Source organism: Eubalaena glacialis, chromosome 19 (assembly GCF_028564815.1).
Source record: "Eubalaena glacialis isolate mEubGla1 chromosome 19, mEubGla1.1.hap2.+ XY, whole genome shotgun sequence".
Lineage (NCBI taxonomy): Eukaryota > Metazoa > Chordata > Mammalia > Artiodactyla > Balaenidae > Eubalaena > Eubalaena glacialis.
The window spans coordinates 43,499,070-43,514,705 of NC_083734.1; the positions used below are offsets into that span (position 1 = coordinate 43,499,070).

General features: G+C 47.2%; 1 pseudogene; it reads left to right on the forward strand.

Moving 5' to 3' along the window:
• Window positions 1-465: 465 nt before the first annotated feature.
• Window positions 466-1,483, forward strand: LOC133080192 (mitochondrial fission factor-like; annotated as a pseudogene).
• The last annotated feature ends 14,153 nt before the right edge of the window (window positions 1,484-15,636 follow it).

A 15,636-nucleotide genomic window follows, 5' to 3' on the forward strand; every position in this document is an offset into this window, starting at 1 on the left:
ATTCATACTATGGAATATTCAGCAGCTGTCATCATCAATAAATTGGACCTATGTCAGATGGCAAGAGAGATCCCTTAAATGTAGAAAAGCACTTGTAGGATATTGATCTCACTTGTGTGAATAAATAAAAGCCAGTCCCCCATTTATGTAAATGCATGTGTGTGTGTGTACAGTTATGAGCACCAAAAATATAAATGGGAACATATGCTGTGATTAGCATGGATTACCTTGGTGGTAGGGTGGGAGACTGATGTGGTGGAGGGGGAGAGTAGAAGAGAAGAGGGGATCCAAAAAAACAGGAAAGGAAAAAAAGTGCACACACTTTTATATATATACATAAAATTGTGTATGTGTGTCTATGAACAAAGAAAATAAACAAAAAAATTAAAAACCAAAGAATCAGTTCAGTTAATTTGTTGAATATCACAACAAATTCCTAGTTAAAAACAGATTGCAGCTCCTGGAGCCGGCGAGCGGCGGTCCTCGCCAGCGACTTTCAGCGGGCCCAGGGGGACAAAAGTGGCTCTAAATCCAGCACATGCATATTGAAGCAAGTTAAAGGATTTAATATGAAGCACAGAAACAGATAATGCCAAAAAGCAAGCAGTAGTTGGTACACATTTAGTGAGTGGGGCAGCATTTCCTTCTCCCAGTGCTGCTGAGATGGCGGAAATTAGTCGAATTCAATATGAAATGGAATACACCGAAGGTATTAGGCAGTGAATGAGGGTCCCGGAAAAATTAAAGGTAGCACCACCAAATGCTGACCTGGAACAAGGATTCCAAGAAGGAGTTTCAAATGTTAGTGTGATTATGCAGGTTCCAGAGAGAATTGTTGTAGCAGGAAATAATGAAGACATTCCATTTTCAAGACCAGCAGATCTTGACCTTATACAGTCAACTCCCTTCAAACCTCTGGCACTAAAAACACCACCTCGTGTACTTACGCTACGTGAAAGACCACTAGATTTTCTGGATTTAGAAAAACCTCCTCCAACCCCTCAAAATGAAGAAATCCGTGCAGTTGGCAGGCTAAAAAGAGAGCGCTCTATGAGTGAAAATGCTGTTCGCCAAAACGGACAGCTGGTCAGGACTGACTCCATACCTGTGTTGCGTGGTGCGTCTGCTGCCGCCACCTCTAACCCTCATCATGACAACGCCAGGTATGGCATTTCAAATATAGATACAACGATTGAAGGAACCTCAGATGACATGACCGTTGTAGATGCAGCTTCATTAAGACGACAGATAATCAAGCTAAATAGACGTCTACAGCTTCCGGAAGAGGAGAACAAAGAACGTGCTAAAAGAGAAATGGTCATGTATTCAGTTACTGTAGGCTTCTGGCTGCTTAATAGCTGGCTCTGGTTTCGCCGCTAGAGGTAACCTCAACTCTCAAAAATATTGTCTCAACAGCTGGAAATATAAAGAATTTGCAAACTTCTTTATTTCTGTCTTTGCATTGTATGCCGTTTTACAGTCCCCACCCTGAAAATGTATTTCTCCCAGAAAGGATGGGGGAAAGACATATTTGCAGAAGTAAAGGTATATCCTGTCAAAAAAAAAAAACAAAAAACAGATTGCACACACTAATATCCTGGACTGTCAATATTTTTTTTTTTTTAAGGTTTAAATCATTGTGGTTTTTTTTTTTTTTTTTTTTTTTTTAAAATAGGAAGGAAGGAAGAAAGGGAGGGAAAGAGAGAATCTTAGCTTGGGTTCTTCTTCTTTTTTTTTTTAATTAATAGCTACTTTATTTATTTATTTTATTTATTTTTGGCTGTGTTGGGTCTTCGTTTCGTGCGAGGGCTTTCTCTAGTTCCGGCAAGCGGGGGCCACTCTTCATCGCGGTGCGCGAGCCTTTCACTATCGCGGCCCCTCCCGTTGCGGGGCACAGGCTCCAGACGCGCAGGCTCAGCAGCTGCGGCTCACGGGCCCAGTTGCTCCGCGGCACGTGGGATCTTCCCAGACCAGGGCTCGAACCCGTGTCCCCTGCATTAGCAGGCAGATTCTCAACCACTGCGCCACCAGGGAAGCCCCATTGTGGTTTTTTTTTTTTAAAACATCTTTATTGGAGTATAATTGCTTTATAATGGTGTGTTAGTTTCTGCTTTATAACAAAGTGAATCAGCTATACATATACATATATCCCCATATCTCCTCCCTCTGCGTCTCCCTCCCATCCTCCCTATCCCACCCCTCTAGGTGGTCACAAAGCACCGAGCTGACCTCCCTGTGTTATGCAGCTGCTTCCCACTAGCCATCTATTTTACATTTGGTAGTGTATATATGTCCATGCCACTCTCTCACTTCGTCCCAGCTTACCCCTTCCCCCTCCCTGTTGGACTGTCAATTTTATATTGCTATATGAAAGTTTTTTTGTTATTTTATTGAAGTATAGTTGATTTACAATTTTAGGTTAATTTCTGCTGTACAGCAAAGTGATTCATTTATACATATATATAAGCATTCTTTTTCATATTCTTTCCCATTATGGTTTATCACAGGATATTGAATATATTTCCCTGTGCTATATAGTAGGACCTTGTTGTTTATCCATTCTATATATAACAGTTTGCATCTGCTAATCCCAAACTCCCAATCCATCCCTCTCCCTCACCCCCTCCACCTTGGCAACAGCAAGTCTGTTCTCTATATTTGTGAGTCTGTTTCTGTTTCATAGATAGGTTCATTTGTGTCATATTTTAGATTCCACACACAAGTGATATCATATGGTATTTGTCTTTCTCTTTCTGAATTACTTCACTTAGTATGATAATCTCTAGGTCCATCCATGTTCCTGCAAATGGCATTATTTCATTCTTTTTTATGGCTGAGTAGTATTCCATCGTATATATGTACCACATCTTCTTTATCCATTCATCTGTTGATGGACATTTAGGTTGTTTCCAAGTCTGTGCTATTGTGAATAGTGCTGCTATGAACATAGGGGTGCATGTAGCTGTATGATAGATTATTAAAACCATCTTAAAGTTTAGGTGTAGAGTTCAGTAGTGTGAAATATATTCACCTTGTTGTGCAAGAGATCTCTAGAACTTCATCTTGCAACATTGAAACTCTATACCCACCCAAACACTAATTCTCTCCTCCCTCCTCCCAGCTCTTGGTAGCCAGCTTTCTACTTTCTGTTTCTATGATTCTGACTACTATAGGTACTTCCTACGAGTGAATCACACAGTATTTGTCCTTTCTGTGTCTGGCTTATTTCGCTTAGTGTGATGTCCTCCAGGTTCATCCATGTTGTGGCATGTGACACCAAATAATAGATTTTTAAATTCACTTTGTATTTAGTTAATAATATGGCTATACAAATCAAAAGTGACAACCAAAAAGAAAAAATAAAACAAGCTTAAAGTAAGATTGTAGTCCCTTGCAGAAGGTAGTGTGGAATAGTGGAAGGAGGCAAGAGGACCACATGGGTTGAACTTGGAGCGTGACCTTGAGCTGATCTCTTCATCTCTCCGAGTCTCAGTTTCCTCTTCTGTAAATTTAGGCTGTTGGCATCTACCTGAAGGGGTTCATGAAAGAATGAAAGGAGATAAAAGGTGGACAAAGCACACAGTAGGCCCCCAATAAATGTTTGCTTGCTTCTTCCCTCTCTCTCAGACAGTTTTCAAAGCCGCCCGACCTGTTGTTACCTCCTTTGATTCTTGCAGCAAGGCTGGGGGCAGGCTCTGTGTCCAGCCTGTTAAGGCTGGGCTGAAGCGAACGCCTCCTCCCTGCCCGCTCTCTGCCAGGACTCCTTGCTATCTCCCCGTACCACACTTGTCCCATTTTACAGGTGAGGAAATTGAGGCTCAAGGAGGCTGAGCCACTTGCTGAAGGGCACGTGACTGGTAGGTGGGGTGTTAGAACGGTGTCCCCCCCACCCATCCCACTTCAGGGTAGATCTTCCAGATGAGCAGACCACTGGTCTCGTTTGACTTGATCAGGTTCGCAGAGAAGGTGAGTTCTCGCAGGAGTCCAGTGAACTCAGCCCATGTCCACTTAGAGGCTGCTCTGGGCCAGGTGTGCTGGGCTCAGGGTGGGCACAGAGTGGGGGCTATGGTGATCAATCAGGAGCAGCCCTGGCCTTAAAGGAGATGCTGATTTACGGCTACTACGCGGGGAAGGGCACTCTTTGCCTTTCTCCTAGAGGTGCCGCTGGTGTGTGCAGTGTGGATCCGCAACCCGCCCCCCCCTCCCCCGCTCCCCCTTGGCCAAGCGCCCCTGGGCAGCCCGGTCTTGGCTGCTGCCTCCCCTCCCCCTCCTCCTCCTCTAGGTAAGGCAGTGGGGCATTAACACCATGGAAATGGCCCATGCTACAAATCAGGGCTTGATTTGTTGTGTTTTAGTGATTGTCCAAACTTAAGAAAGTCTAGGCTTTAACATTTCAAGAAGAAAAATGTTAAAAAAATGCAGATTAATCTGAAAAGTGTGTCATGTCTGTAGCCATTGCCCTCTGAATAGCAAAAAATACAAAAAAATATCCTTTCAGTATTTGGAATCTGATATTTGACTTAGCAAAGAGTCACTCACATCATTGGTAAATGACTGAAGTTAGGGTCTAGGCCTTTGTTGTTTCAGTTTTATCTTATCCCTTAACGTAAACACAAACTTTAACCAGCATTCATGTCAGCACAACACTTTATTATCAGCGGCAACCAGAGATTGCAAGAGTTTGGCAAAATCAGTGAAAGCATCCTATGGGAATCATTTGACTCTATGGACCTACAATTAAAGAGTACGTCTTATTATTTGTAAATTGCTGCTAGACATCCCTTATATTAGTAAAATTTATAGATTATATATTTATATTTATAAAATTTATAAATTTATAAATATATCATTTATACATATACTAATTATAAATTTATAGAATTTATATTATATATAATATATTATTTATGACTATTACATATTTATAATATACAATTATATAATATCATGAATATATTAATATAATATGTAATTAATATAATAATAAATAATGATACATTAGAATATATGATATATAACTATATAATATATTATGTGTAATATATAGTTATACATTATAAAATTACATATTTATTATAATTTGTAACATATTCTGTATTATTATATAATACATATACAATATATTGTAAAATTATATAATTATATATTAGTCTATATAATATATGTACAATATATTATAAAATTATATAATTATATATTAGTAAATTATATATTATATATTATTTGTGTATAATGTATATATTTCCCCTCTCTCTGGATATCTGGTGGGTGAACATTTACCAGCATACCACTGGCATATATAGTTAAAACCCAAAAGCTCAGGTGCCTCAGTTTGGGTTTTAGAAGCAGATCCTTAGACAAAAATTTCAAGTGCAAGAAGTGTTTTGGGTGATGTCTCATGAAACACCATTAGGAAGTGGGAAGTGAGACAGGGAGGGGAAGGAAGCTAATAAGGGCTGTGTTATCAAGCAAGTGAACACTGTGGACAACTGGAGCTTAATCCCACCAGGGAACTCCCACCTCAGCGTTCTTTCCAAAGGACGAGGGAGCTGGGGTATTTATCCTCCCATTCCATCAGTCTCAGGCAGGGGGAGTGGCATTAACCCCCCCAGCACTCTGGCCTGTCCTGTACATTGGTAGAATGGGCTTTTGTGGCCAGAGAAGGTCCTCAGGCAAAAGTCTCTGCTGCTGACAAATCTGGCCAGTAAGTGCCTAGGAGAAGTGACCAGAGCTTGGTGGTAACAGGAGGCTGTGATGCTGCCAGGGGTTGGCTTTATGGAGCATCCTGGCAGCTTTGGGACAGCTGCACATTCAGTGGCAGCTGGGAGGGGCTCAGCTCTTGGGGACTGAGGCCCAGGGAGCTTCCTTGCCTTTACCTCTCTAAGTCTATAACATGGACACTGTAACACCTTCCCCAAGAGGCTTAGGATTAAGTGAGAATATCGGTGTTAGTGCCTAGCCCAGGGCTCAGGAAATGAAAGCTCTAAGTGTCCTTCAGAGTCTATGAAGACAGATCCTTCTCAGACCTCAGACCTTAGAAGATATTTATCTCTCTTGACAGTCAGATGTGCCTCCTTTTTAGTTAGTGAGAGTTTTATATTTTATCATGTTTCCTTTTTTGTCTTGGCTGCCGGGAAACCCAGAGCTAGATGTCAGGTATAGCAGCCTCCTCCCTATAGTTACCACCACCTCCCTTTTGCAGCAGACACAAATTGGGGTGGCTGCTTAGATCATAGAGGTTGGCGCCAAATCTGTGCCCCTCACTTTTTCTGATACTAGACCTTTACTCCTTGGTTGGGGCTTGGGGCTGTGGGGCAAGTATGCCTGCTGGGTTGGTCATATAGGATTCTGGCTACTGGCCACATCAGGCCATGCAGGTGGCCTTCCCTGGGTTTTTTTCAAATTCGAGTTGATCCTCTCTAGCCAAGAGGCTGAAGGATGAGTTTAGGACTGCCTTCAGCCATGGTTCCAGCCCTGTGTGTGTGTGTGTGTGTGTGTGTGTGTGCACATTAGAGAGAGAGAGAGAGAGAGGATGATGAATCAATGAATTGCCTCTTTTTGAAACTAATTCAATTTGGGTTTCTGTCTTTTGCAACCAAAACATGTTCATCAATATACTCTATTATCTAATTCTTGATTTATTTTTCTTTAATGGATATTTTTAGTTTTATTATACATGAGGTAAGTTTTATGTTATAAATTGTTTCCTTTTTTTAAATTGAACTATAGTTGATTTACAATATTTAGGTATACAGCAAAGTAGATTCAGTTATACATGTATATACATATATATACACATATATTCTTTTTCAGCTTCTTTTCCATTATAGGATATTACAAGATATTGAATATAGTTCCCTGTGCTGTACAGTAAATCCTTGTTGCTTATCTATTTTATATATAGTAGTATATATCTGTTAATCTCATACTCCTAATTTATCCCTCCCCCTCCTCTTTCCCCTTTGGTAACTATAAGTTTGTTTTCTATGTCTGTGAGTCTGTTTCTGTTTTGTAAATAAGTTCATTTGTATCATATTTTAGATCCCACATACAAATGATATCATGTAATATTTGTCTTTCTCTGCCTGACTTACTTCACTTAGTGTGATAATCTCTAGGTCCATCTATGTTGCTGCAAATGGCATTACTTCATTCTTTTTATAGCTGAGTAATATTCCATTGTATGTATACCACATCTTCTTTATCCATTCATCTGCTGATGGACACTTAGGTTGCTACCATGTCTTGGCTATTGTAAATACTGCTGCTATGAACATTGGGGTGCATGTATCCTTTTGAAATAGAGTTTTCATTTTTTCCAGATATATGCCCAGGAGTGGGATTGCTGGATCATATGGGTAACTCTATTTTTAGTTTTTTAAGGAACCTCCATACTGTTTTCCATAGTGGCTGCATCAATTTTCATTCCCACCAACGTTGTAGGAAGGTTCCCTTCCACACCCTCTCCAGCATTAATTATTTGTAGACTTTTTGATGATGCCCATTTTTTGATGGCGTTGTTTGATTTTTGATATTGAGCTGTATGAACTCTCTGTATATTTTGGAAATTAACCCCTTGTCAGCTGCATCGTTTGCAAATGTTTTCTCCCAGCCTGTGTGCTTTTTGTTTTGTTTATGGTTTCCTTTGCTGTGCTGTACATGTGTCTTTTCTCATAAGCTGCCCAGTCCCCTCATTTGGAAGTGAGTGACATAGAAATGGGTATGTGTGTGTGTCTGAGGACAGATGTTGCCCCCGTTGCACCGACAGCCAGGGCTGCTTGGAGAACCAGGTAATGCCGAGTGACTGGTGGGACTTCCCTGGTCTCGGGTTCTCACTGGAATCCCTGAGCTGCTGCTTCCCCGCCTCCCTCACTCCCAGGCCGGGGGTGGGGGTGGGGGGCGGGAGGTGCAGGGGGACGGTGCTGGACCTCCAACCTCAGGATGTGGGCCCCTGCCTTTTCCCCTCACACCCAAGCCGTCCTGCTGACTCTTCCTTCGCAGGGCTTCCGCATCTACCAGTTCCCAGCGACTCCGCCCTGGCCAGGCCCTCGCAGACTCACCAGTTCATCACCGTGGCCTGCTGGCCTCAGCAGCTCTCCCGAGGCCTCCCTCCTCCTGTCACACCGATGCCCCAGCGCTCTCCTGGACTCCTCTTTGTTCTTTGCCTCTGCCTTTGCTTGAATTTTGATACCTGTTTTCCATTTGTGCTCACCCCCTGCCCGCCCTTGACCTCTAGGGCTTCATTTAAGATAAGTTGTTAGCTAAAAATTTCCTCTGTGCCAAGCACCATGCTGGCTACTTGCCATGAATTGTCTACTCCTCTCAATAATCCTGCGAGGGAGGAACTATAATTTTGCCCATTTGATAGGAAACAGGCTCAGAGGGCTGCAGTGACTTGTCCAAAGTCACACAGCTGGTCAGTGGGGGAGCCCAGGCTGGAACCCCAAGTGTGACTGACCTGGGAGGCCCTGCTCCCTCCCTGGCTCCTCTGTGTCTCAGCCTGGGGGGAGGGGTGGGCTGCACGGCCTTGAACCTGGTCCCCCACCTTTGACTGTTGGAAACTGCTCCTTTCTTTCTACCCTTCAGGCTGGAACTGCCTTTCCTTCCGGCTGGGAAGCCTTGCCTTTCTTGCGGGATCTCCCGTACCCTCTCCCAGGGCCTGTCGCTCGAGGCTCCTGACACAGCTCTTGTGATTCCCAGGTGCTGACGTTGCTGGCGCTGGAGTTCTCACAGCCACGCCCCTGTCTGGGAATGCCGGCTTCCACTCCACCCATCCAGGGATCTTCCTTCTTTCAAACCTGAGTCAAACCTTTCCAAGAAGGCTTCTGTGTGCTACCCACCCCCGCCCCCGCGCCCCCGCGCCCCCGCGCCCCCGCCGGCGGCTCCTCGGTTCTGGGCTCCACTCAGCCTATGGAGCAGAGAAGGCTCTAGGCTCATTTGCCCTCCCCCATTAGACTGGATGTCCCCAAGCATAAGGGCTGTGTCTCCCCTGTCAGGCCAGAGTAATTACAGTAAGTTAACACCCTGAACACCTACTACATGAGAGAGACACTTTGTGGCTGGGCCCCGAAGGCACTGTAGTAAACTATAATGGGGGGGTGCATAGATCATAGAAGTACTGGGAGCGCTGAAAAAGGGGAAATACAGGTGATCTGAGGTGAGGGGGTGGGACTCCCTGGGAGAGAAGTCCACCAAACCCATCCCTTATCTGGATAAGGGCAAGCGGCATCTTCCTTCCGGTTTTCCCTTTGCTTCCCCCCTCCCAAAGTGTGTTGCACAGGGACGCCAGAGTAGCCCTTGTAAATGCACCTGACAGCGTCATAGCCCTTCTTAGAACCCTTCAGTGCCCCCAGAGTTGTCAGGATAAAGTCTGACCTCCTTAGCACAGCCTTCGTCCCCCAGCCTCTGCTCTCAGTTCCATCAGGCAGATCCAGCCTTCAGCAGTGTGCTCCAGCAATGCTTAAGTGCTTGCATTCTCCAACAGACCCATGTCTCACGCCTATGTGTCTTTGCTCAGGTGCTTCCCTGAGCAAATGGGATGTCCTTCCTCACTTCCTTAGCTTGCTTAGCATCTATTCATTGTCAAGGTTCAGCTAAGTTAAAAACTCCTCTAGGATGCTTGCCCACCTTGGGATGGGTGGGATGACATCCGTTTCTCTGTGCTCCATCCATCCTTCACCCCCCTGCCCACCCACCTACCCACCCACCATCCATCCACCTTCCATTTTTCTATTTATCCATCCATTATCCTTCCATCCATCCATCCATCTGCCCACTCACCTGCCAATCCATCCATCCATCCATCCATCCATCCATCCATCCATCCATCCATCCATCCTTCCACATTTTCTTACCATCTTCCCTTTCCTCCCTTCCTCCCTTCCTTGCCCCTCTCTCTTTCTCTTCTGTGTGTCTTTCACTGAGCATCTACTTTATGCCACACAGTCTACAGAAATCATATATTAAATCTGTCTGTTGAACTGAGGCTTGGCCTCAAAGAGTGTGAGAGTTGGGCAGAAAGAGAAGACAGAAGAGGAAATTCAGGCAGAGGCTGGGAGATGAGTGGGGATGTAGGGGTTAGTGAGAAAACTGGGCTGCTGGGGTGGAGCTCAGTTTGCACTGGGCATCACGGGTTATTGGCTGGAGAACTTAAGCCTTATTTTACTTGAACAGGGAGCTAATAGAGGGTTAGTGAATCCATCTGTTTCTGGCCTTTGGTTACCTAACCTTTAATGTTCTTAACAACCCAAATGTGATTCTGGGGTGCAGGCACAGCTCTTTTCACCCTATACAGTCTCACCCTGCCTAGCTCAGATTCCTGGCTAACAATTGTTAAACACTTGGCACTTTCAAAGCAGGTTCTGGTGTGTGACTTTGAACATGATCTTTCCCCTCTCTGGACCTTGGTTTCCCCATCTGTAAAGTTAAGAGACTTGTCTAGATGACCCCTGAGGCCCTTTCTGGCTCAGACTTTTGGGGACCCTCTGGCGGGAGGGGACCTGTCTTTGAAAAGTGAGGCTTACAGCCCAGGTAGAGCTGGGATTGAATCCTGGCTGAGAAGCTTCCTTGCTGTGGACACTTGAGGATTTCGTCAACCTCTGAAACTTCTGCATCTAAAACATGGGATGGTCAGTCTCTGTTCTATCAGCTCTAGCAGCTGGCAGGCTCAGACGGGCCCATGGACACGGAAACACTTGAATCAGCCTATCTGTTGTGTCAGCGCAGGTTCTCACAGGACGCTTGGCCCGGACGGGCAGGCTGGCCTGGGAAACCAGCGGGTGGTAGAGCTTTCTAGGGGACAGGGCACCCGGGTGTTCCAGGCTCCTGGTTGCCTCCTGGGCCTGCAATCCTACCTGCCAGCCTGCTCCTGGTCCCCGTGCTAGCCCTACATTTCTGGCGACAGACACTCAGGTCCAGGTCAGTTCAGGTCCCAGCTTGTCATTCTTAGAAGTGACAGCCCTCAGCTCTAGGAGACTTAACCCTTGCTGTACACAGGTGGCTGGGACTTGGGGAGAGGGATGGGCAAAGTGAAGGGGTCTGGGCAGGGGAGAGTGTGGAGAGATGAGGAAGGAAGGGCAGGGGACATAGGACTCTGCCAGGAGGAGATGAGAAGCCCAGCCAGCAGACCCTGGAGAGGAAGGTGGTCTGAGAATCGCAAGGAGGGCTCCAACTGGTTACTTGACTGTGAACCTCTCTGGACCTCAGACTTCCTACCTGTGACATGGGGAGGACCTTGACTGTCCCTTCCTTTCCCCCATGGCTGGTGGGGGGCTAAGAAAAGACTATAGACATCAGTGGTTAGAGAAACACTTGGTATCTCTTAAGGGAAGAGGCCTGGGAATACCTTAGGGTACAGAGATGGTTTGAGAGGGCCCAGGCTGGCTTTGGGGCTGGACAAGAGAGGAAGAAAGAGTTCTTTCTTGGGCCTGGACCACTCCCCCAATGTCTCCTAAAAGCCACAGTCCCTCAAGTCTGGATAAATGAGGCTCTAGAGCCAGTGGCCATCAAGAGCTCTTTCCCTCCACTGATGGATTCAAAAACCAGTGGGTGAAAGTTTAAAGAGAAACAGGATAAGTTGCATAGTCTCAAAGTATCTTCCTCAAAGTATTTATTAGTTTCAGTGAGAAAAATAATATTACAGTGGAGAAACCTAGCAAACCCCACCTTAGCCAATGAACAAGGTTAATGTCACCAGCCCTAAGACACATCAACACACGGATGCCTGAGATGATGCACTGAGAAGACCACAACGACGCTTCTGTGCTTTTCTTGCCAAAATGCATCACCTCAATCTGATGTTGAGAAAATATCAGAAAAACCCCAACCGAGGGATATTTTACAAAATAACCGACCAGTACTCTTCAAAAGTGTCAAGGTCTTAAAAGACAAGGAACGACGAGGAGGGGCTGTCACAGACTGCAGGAGACATGACAACAAGTGAGTGGAATCCCGGATTGGATCCTGCAACAAAAAAGGATCATTGGTGGAAATACTGGTGAAATTCAAGTCTGTCGTTAATTAACAGTATTGGGTCAACATTAATGTGTTGGTTTTGATCGTTGTATAATGTTTATGTGATCTGTTCATATTAGGGGAAGCTGGGTGAAGGGTACACATAGACTCTGTACAATTTTTGCAACTTTTTCTGAAAGTTTAAAATTATTTCAAAATAAAAAGTTAAAAAAAAAAGAGCTCTCTCCCAGAGCCATTGTCTATTTGTGAAGGAGTCAGAGAAACTGGGTGATGGGGAGTGTGGATCAGAGACCTGAGAATTCTGTGCTTCCCTGCTGCTCCCTCCCCGGCGCCTTTACATGTTGAGTTAGAGCTGCTCCCAGAAGCCGTCTGGACTGGCCCTGCAAACATCTTATCACAACCATCCCTCCAACAAGTTTTCACCACTGCCTCTGCAACACGGATAGTTACGGGTCTGTTACATGGTGTAGTGGGTTGAATAGTGTCCCGCTCAAATTCATGTGCACCCGGAACCTCAGAATGTGAACTGATTTGGAAATAGGGTCTTTGCAGATGTAAGAATTGAGAGAAGATCATACTGGATTAGGGTGGGCGCTAAATCCAATGAATGTCCTTAGATAGAAAAGGACACATGGAGACACAGAGATGCTGGCCACGTAAAGACAGAGGCAGAGATTGGAGTTTTGTTGCCACAAACCAAGGAATGCATGGAGCCGCCAGAAGCTGGCAGAGGCAAGGAAGGATTCTCTCCCAGCACATCCATAGGGAGCATGGCATCTTAATTTTAGACTTCACGCCTCCAGAACGGTGAGAGAAGATTTTCAGTTGTTTTTAACCACCAGGTTTGTGATAATTTACTTCTGCAGCCCCAGGAAATGAATACACACGAATTGCACTTTTCTTATGTTTGTTCGTATCTTCAGTAATCCTGATGTGTAGCCTTTCTTTCCTTTCAGGCTGGGGGCTTCCAAAGAGACAGTCTCTTCCATTAGACCGGGCTCTGAGAGCAGGGGCTGTGCCTCCCTCCTCAGACTGGGCTGTCCCTAGGTCCCCTCCTTCCTTAGGATCCCATCCCCTGTGCCCAGCCGGGTCCTCAGCACACAGTGTGAGCTCTGTGGGGGCTGCCTCGCCCTGCCCCTTCACCAGTTTGGATTGGCATTGGTCCTGCCTACCACAGGTTGGTGCCGGGACACTCACCAACCACAAGAGGCACCGCCCCAGGCTCCTGACATGCCACACAAAGCCTGCCTGGGACTCCAGAGGTGGGGGGGGGGTACTCCAGCTCCAACAGACAACCCCCCATCACATTAGCCACGGCTGCCCCCGAAAGCTGCCTCTCTTCAAAATGTCAGGAACACCGGGCTGGGCTACTTGCATCTAGATCCCTGTGTGCAGGGGGAAGGGGACTGGCCTTAGGATGTGAGCCAAGGTCTAGTCCTGGGTGAAGGAGGAGATCAGACTTGATTCCCATGTTGGGATTCCAGGGTCCATGGAGGTAGAGAGGGGGCTGGCAAAGGTCTCTTCCTAGATGGTGTGCGTGAATTTATATGTCATGGGTTCCCTACCTTCTTTGTCTTTTGGATTCCCCTTGGAGAGGGGCAAGGAGGGAGCCTCTTTTGGGTTCCACTGAATCTAGTGAGAGGGAAGAAGAGCTTTTCCTGTGTCCCGTGCTCCAGGGATTCTATCTGTGGTTCCCTGTGGTGGAGAGAGACAGGGTGGTGGGTGGCACAGAGGAAGTGGGTGTTGGGCTCTGCACCCACTGGTGCCCCCCGGCTCCCTCTGGATGCTGCATTCTTCTCTGGAGAGCACCACCCCCCCTCCACCCCACAGCCGACTACAACATCTTCTAACAAAGACTTCCCCCTTCAGCCCAAATCCTTGCTGCCCCTCACTGAGGAAGAGGTAGGGCTGGGCCGGGCCTGGGGGACCATCCTCCGGAAGGAGATTAGGGGTCTCTGTCAGGGGTGGTCACTCACTTACTCACATACTCACATACTTGAGCGTCCTCAGCATGGCAGTTTTGGGGAGCCCACAGCCTCGAGTGTCTGTCTCAGCATTGTCTTCTAAGCCCCAGAGGCAGGGGGCGGGGAGGGCGGCTCCCTGACTTCTGCTTTGGGTTAGGGTGGGGGGAGAGGGAGGCTCCGCTCCCCTTCAGGGAGCAGTTGATCCTAGGAGGAGTGTTGGAGCCTCCAGCAGGGGCTGTTAGGACCTGTCTGGGGAGATGGGACGCGTCAGGCAGCCCCAGACACGACCACATTCCTCCCAACATTCCTGCCGGGGTCCGTGGGGCTGAGGGGCGGCAGGAGGGCGGGGTGAGGCCAAAGAGGGTGCCTTTGGAGGTTGTCTGGTAGACCTGGGATAGCTGAGGTCCCCATATACAAACCTCCAAGGCAGAACTTGATGGACCCCTGGACATGTCCCCTGACCCTCGGGGCCTCAGTAGTCCGGGACCCTTGAGTTCACTTTCAGGTGCCTGCACTCCTCCCGCCACCGAAAACAAACAAACCCCAAACATCCCTTGAGTCAGCTCCACAAGGGGCTCAAACAAGTGTGCCTGAGCCAGACCCTCCCACGAGGGGCTGCCCTGGGGGCCTGAGAAAACACCTGGGGCTGGAAGCAAAGAGGCCCCTCCAGTCCTGTTCCAGGAGTGCTGCTTCACCCGGTCTGGGGCCCAGACGGGGCTACAACAGTGCTACCCAGACTTTGTGCCACCCTCAGCTTACAAAACCCTTTCACATCCATTGCCACGTTGGATTCTCAGTGCTGACTCTGCAGTACTCCCACTTTACAGATGAGCAAACTGAGACTCCGAGGAGGGTCAGGGCCTAGGTCACACAGGAGTAAATAGCAGAGTCAGGACTAAGTCTGGCTCCACGCTCTTTCCCAGTGTCTCCTGTGACACCACCTGCCCTTGGCCAGACTGAGCAGCCAATGCCATGGGCCCATCCACAGATGTGTGGAGGATCTTAGGGTCTGTGCCTAGGGCTGGGGAGAGCTGCCTGGATTTCCCTTTACTGGGGGTGTCGGGATAGAAGCCTGAGCCACCTGACTACTGGCTGGGCATGTTTTGGGGATGTGACAGGCCCCATGGCACAGCCCAGCAGGTCAGAGTTGGGAGGGCCCCAAAACCTTGTTTCTTTTTATGGGTGGTAATGCTGAGGGGGCATCTCTGTGCCCCATGTGACCTTGCCATGCCGGTGTTCCTCCTGGAACATGGAGTGCTGGGCTTCCTCTAGGTGGATGTCAGAGACCCACCTAGTTAATGCGGACTAACAAGTCACTAGGTTTATGGTGCAGAGACCCTCTCCCACCACCTGGCTGAGCCCAGCACGCAGAGGGCTGTGATCCCAGGGCCCAAAGGGAAAGTGTAGCCTGCAGGCCCATACGTCCTCCTGTGAATCACACCCGGTGGGACAAGAAACCCCAAACACCCCGAACAATGAGTTTCCAGTAAAATATGACAGACATGATGAGGCGGAGGAGAGGAGGGATGTGCCTGGGAGTTGGCACTGTCCCCTGGGTGATGAAAGCCAAGGGGAATGGAAAATGCCAGGCCCGCCCTTACCCAGGAGTATAAAGCCTTGCATCCTTTTCTCACTCATCTAAGCACCTTTCTCTTCTCTCTGCCTGCTCACTCGCTCACTCACCTCCCTCCTTGGCACC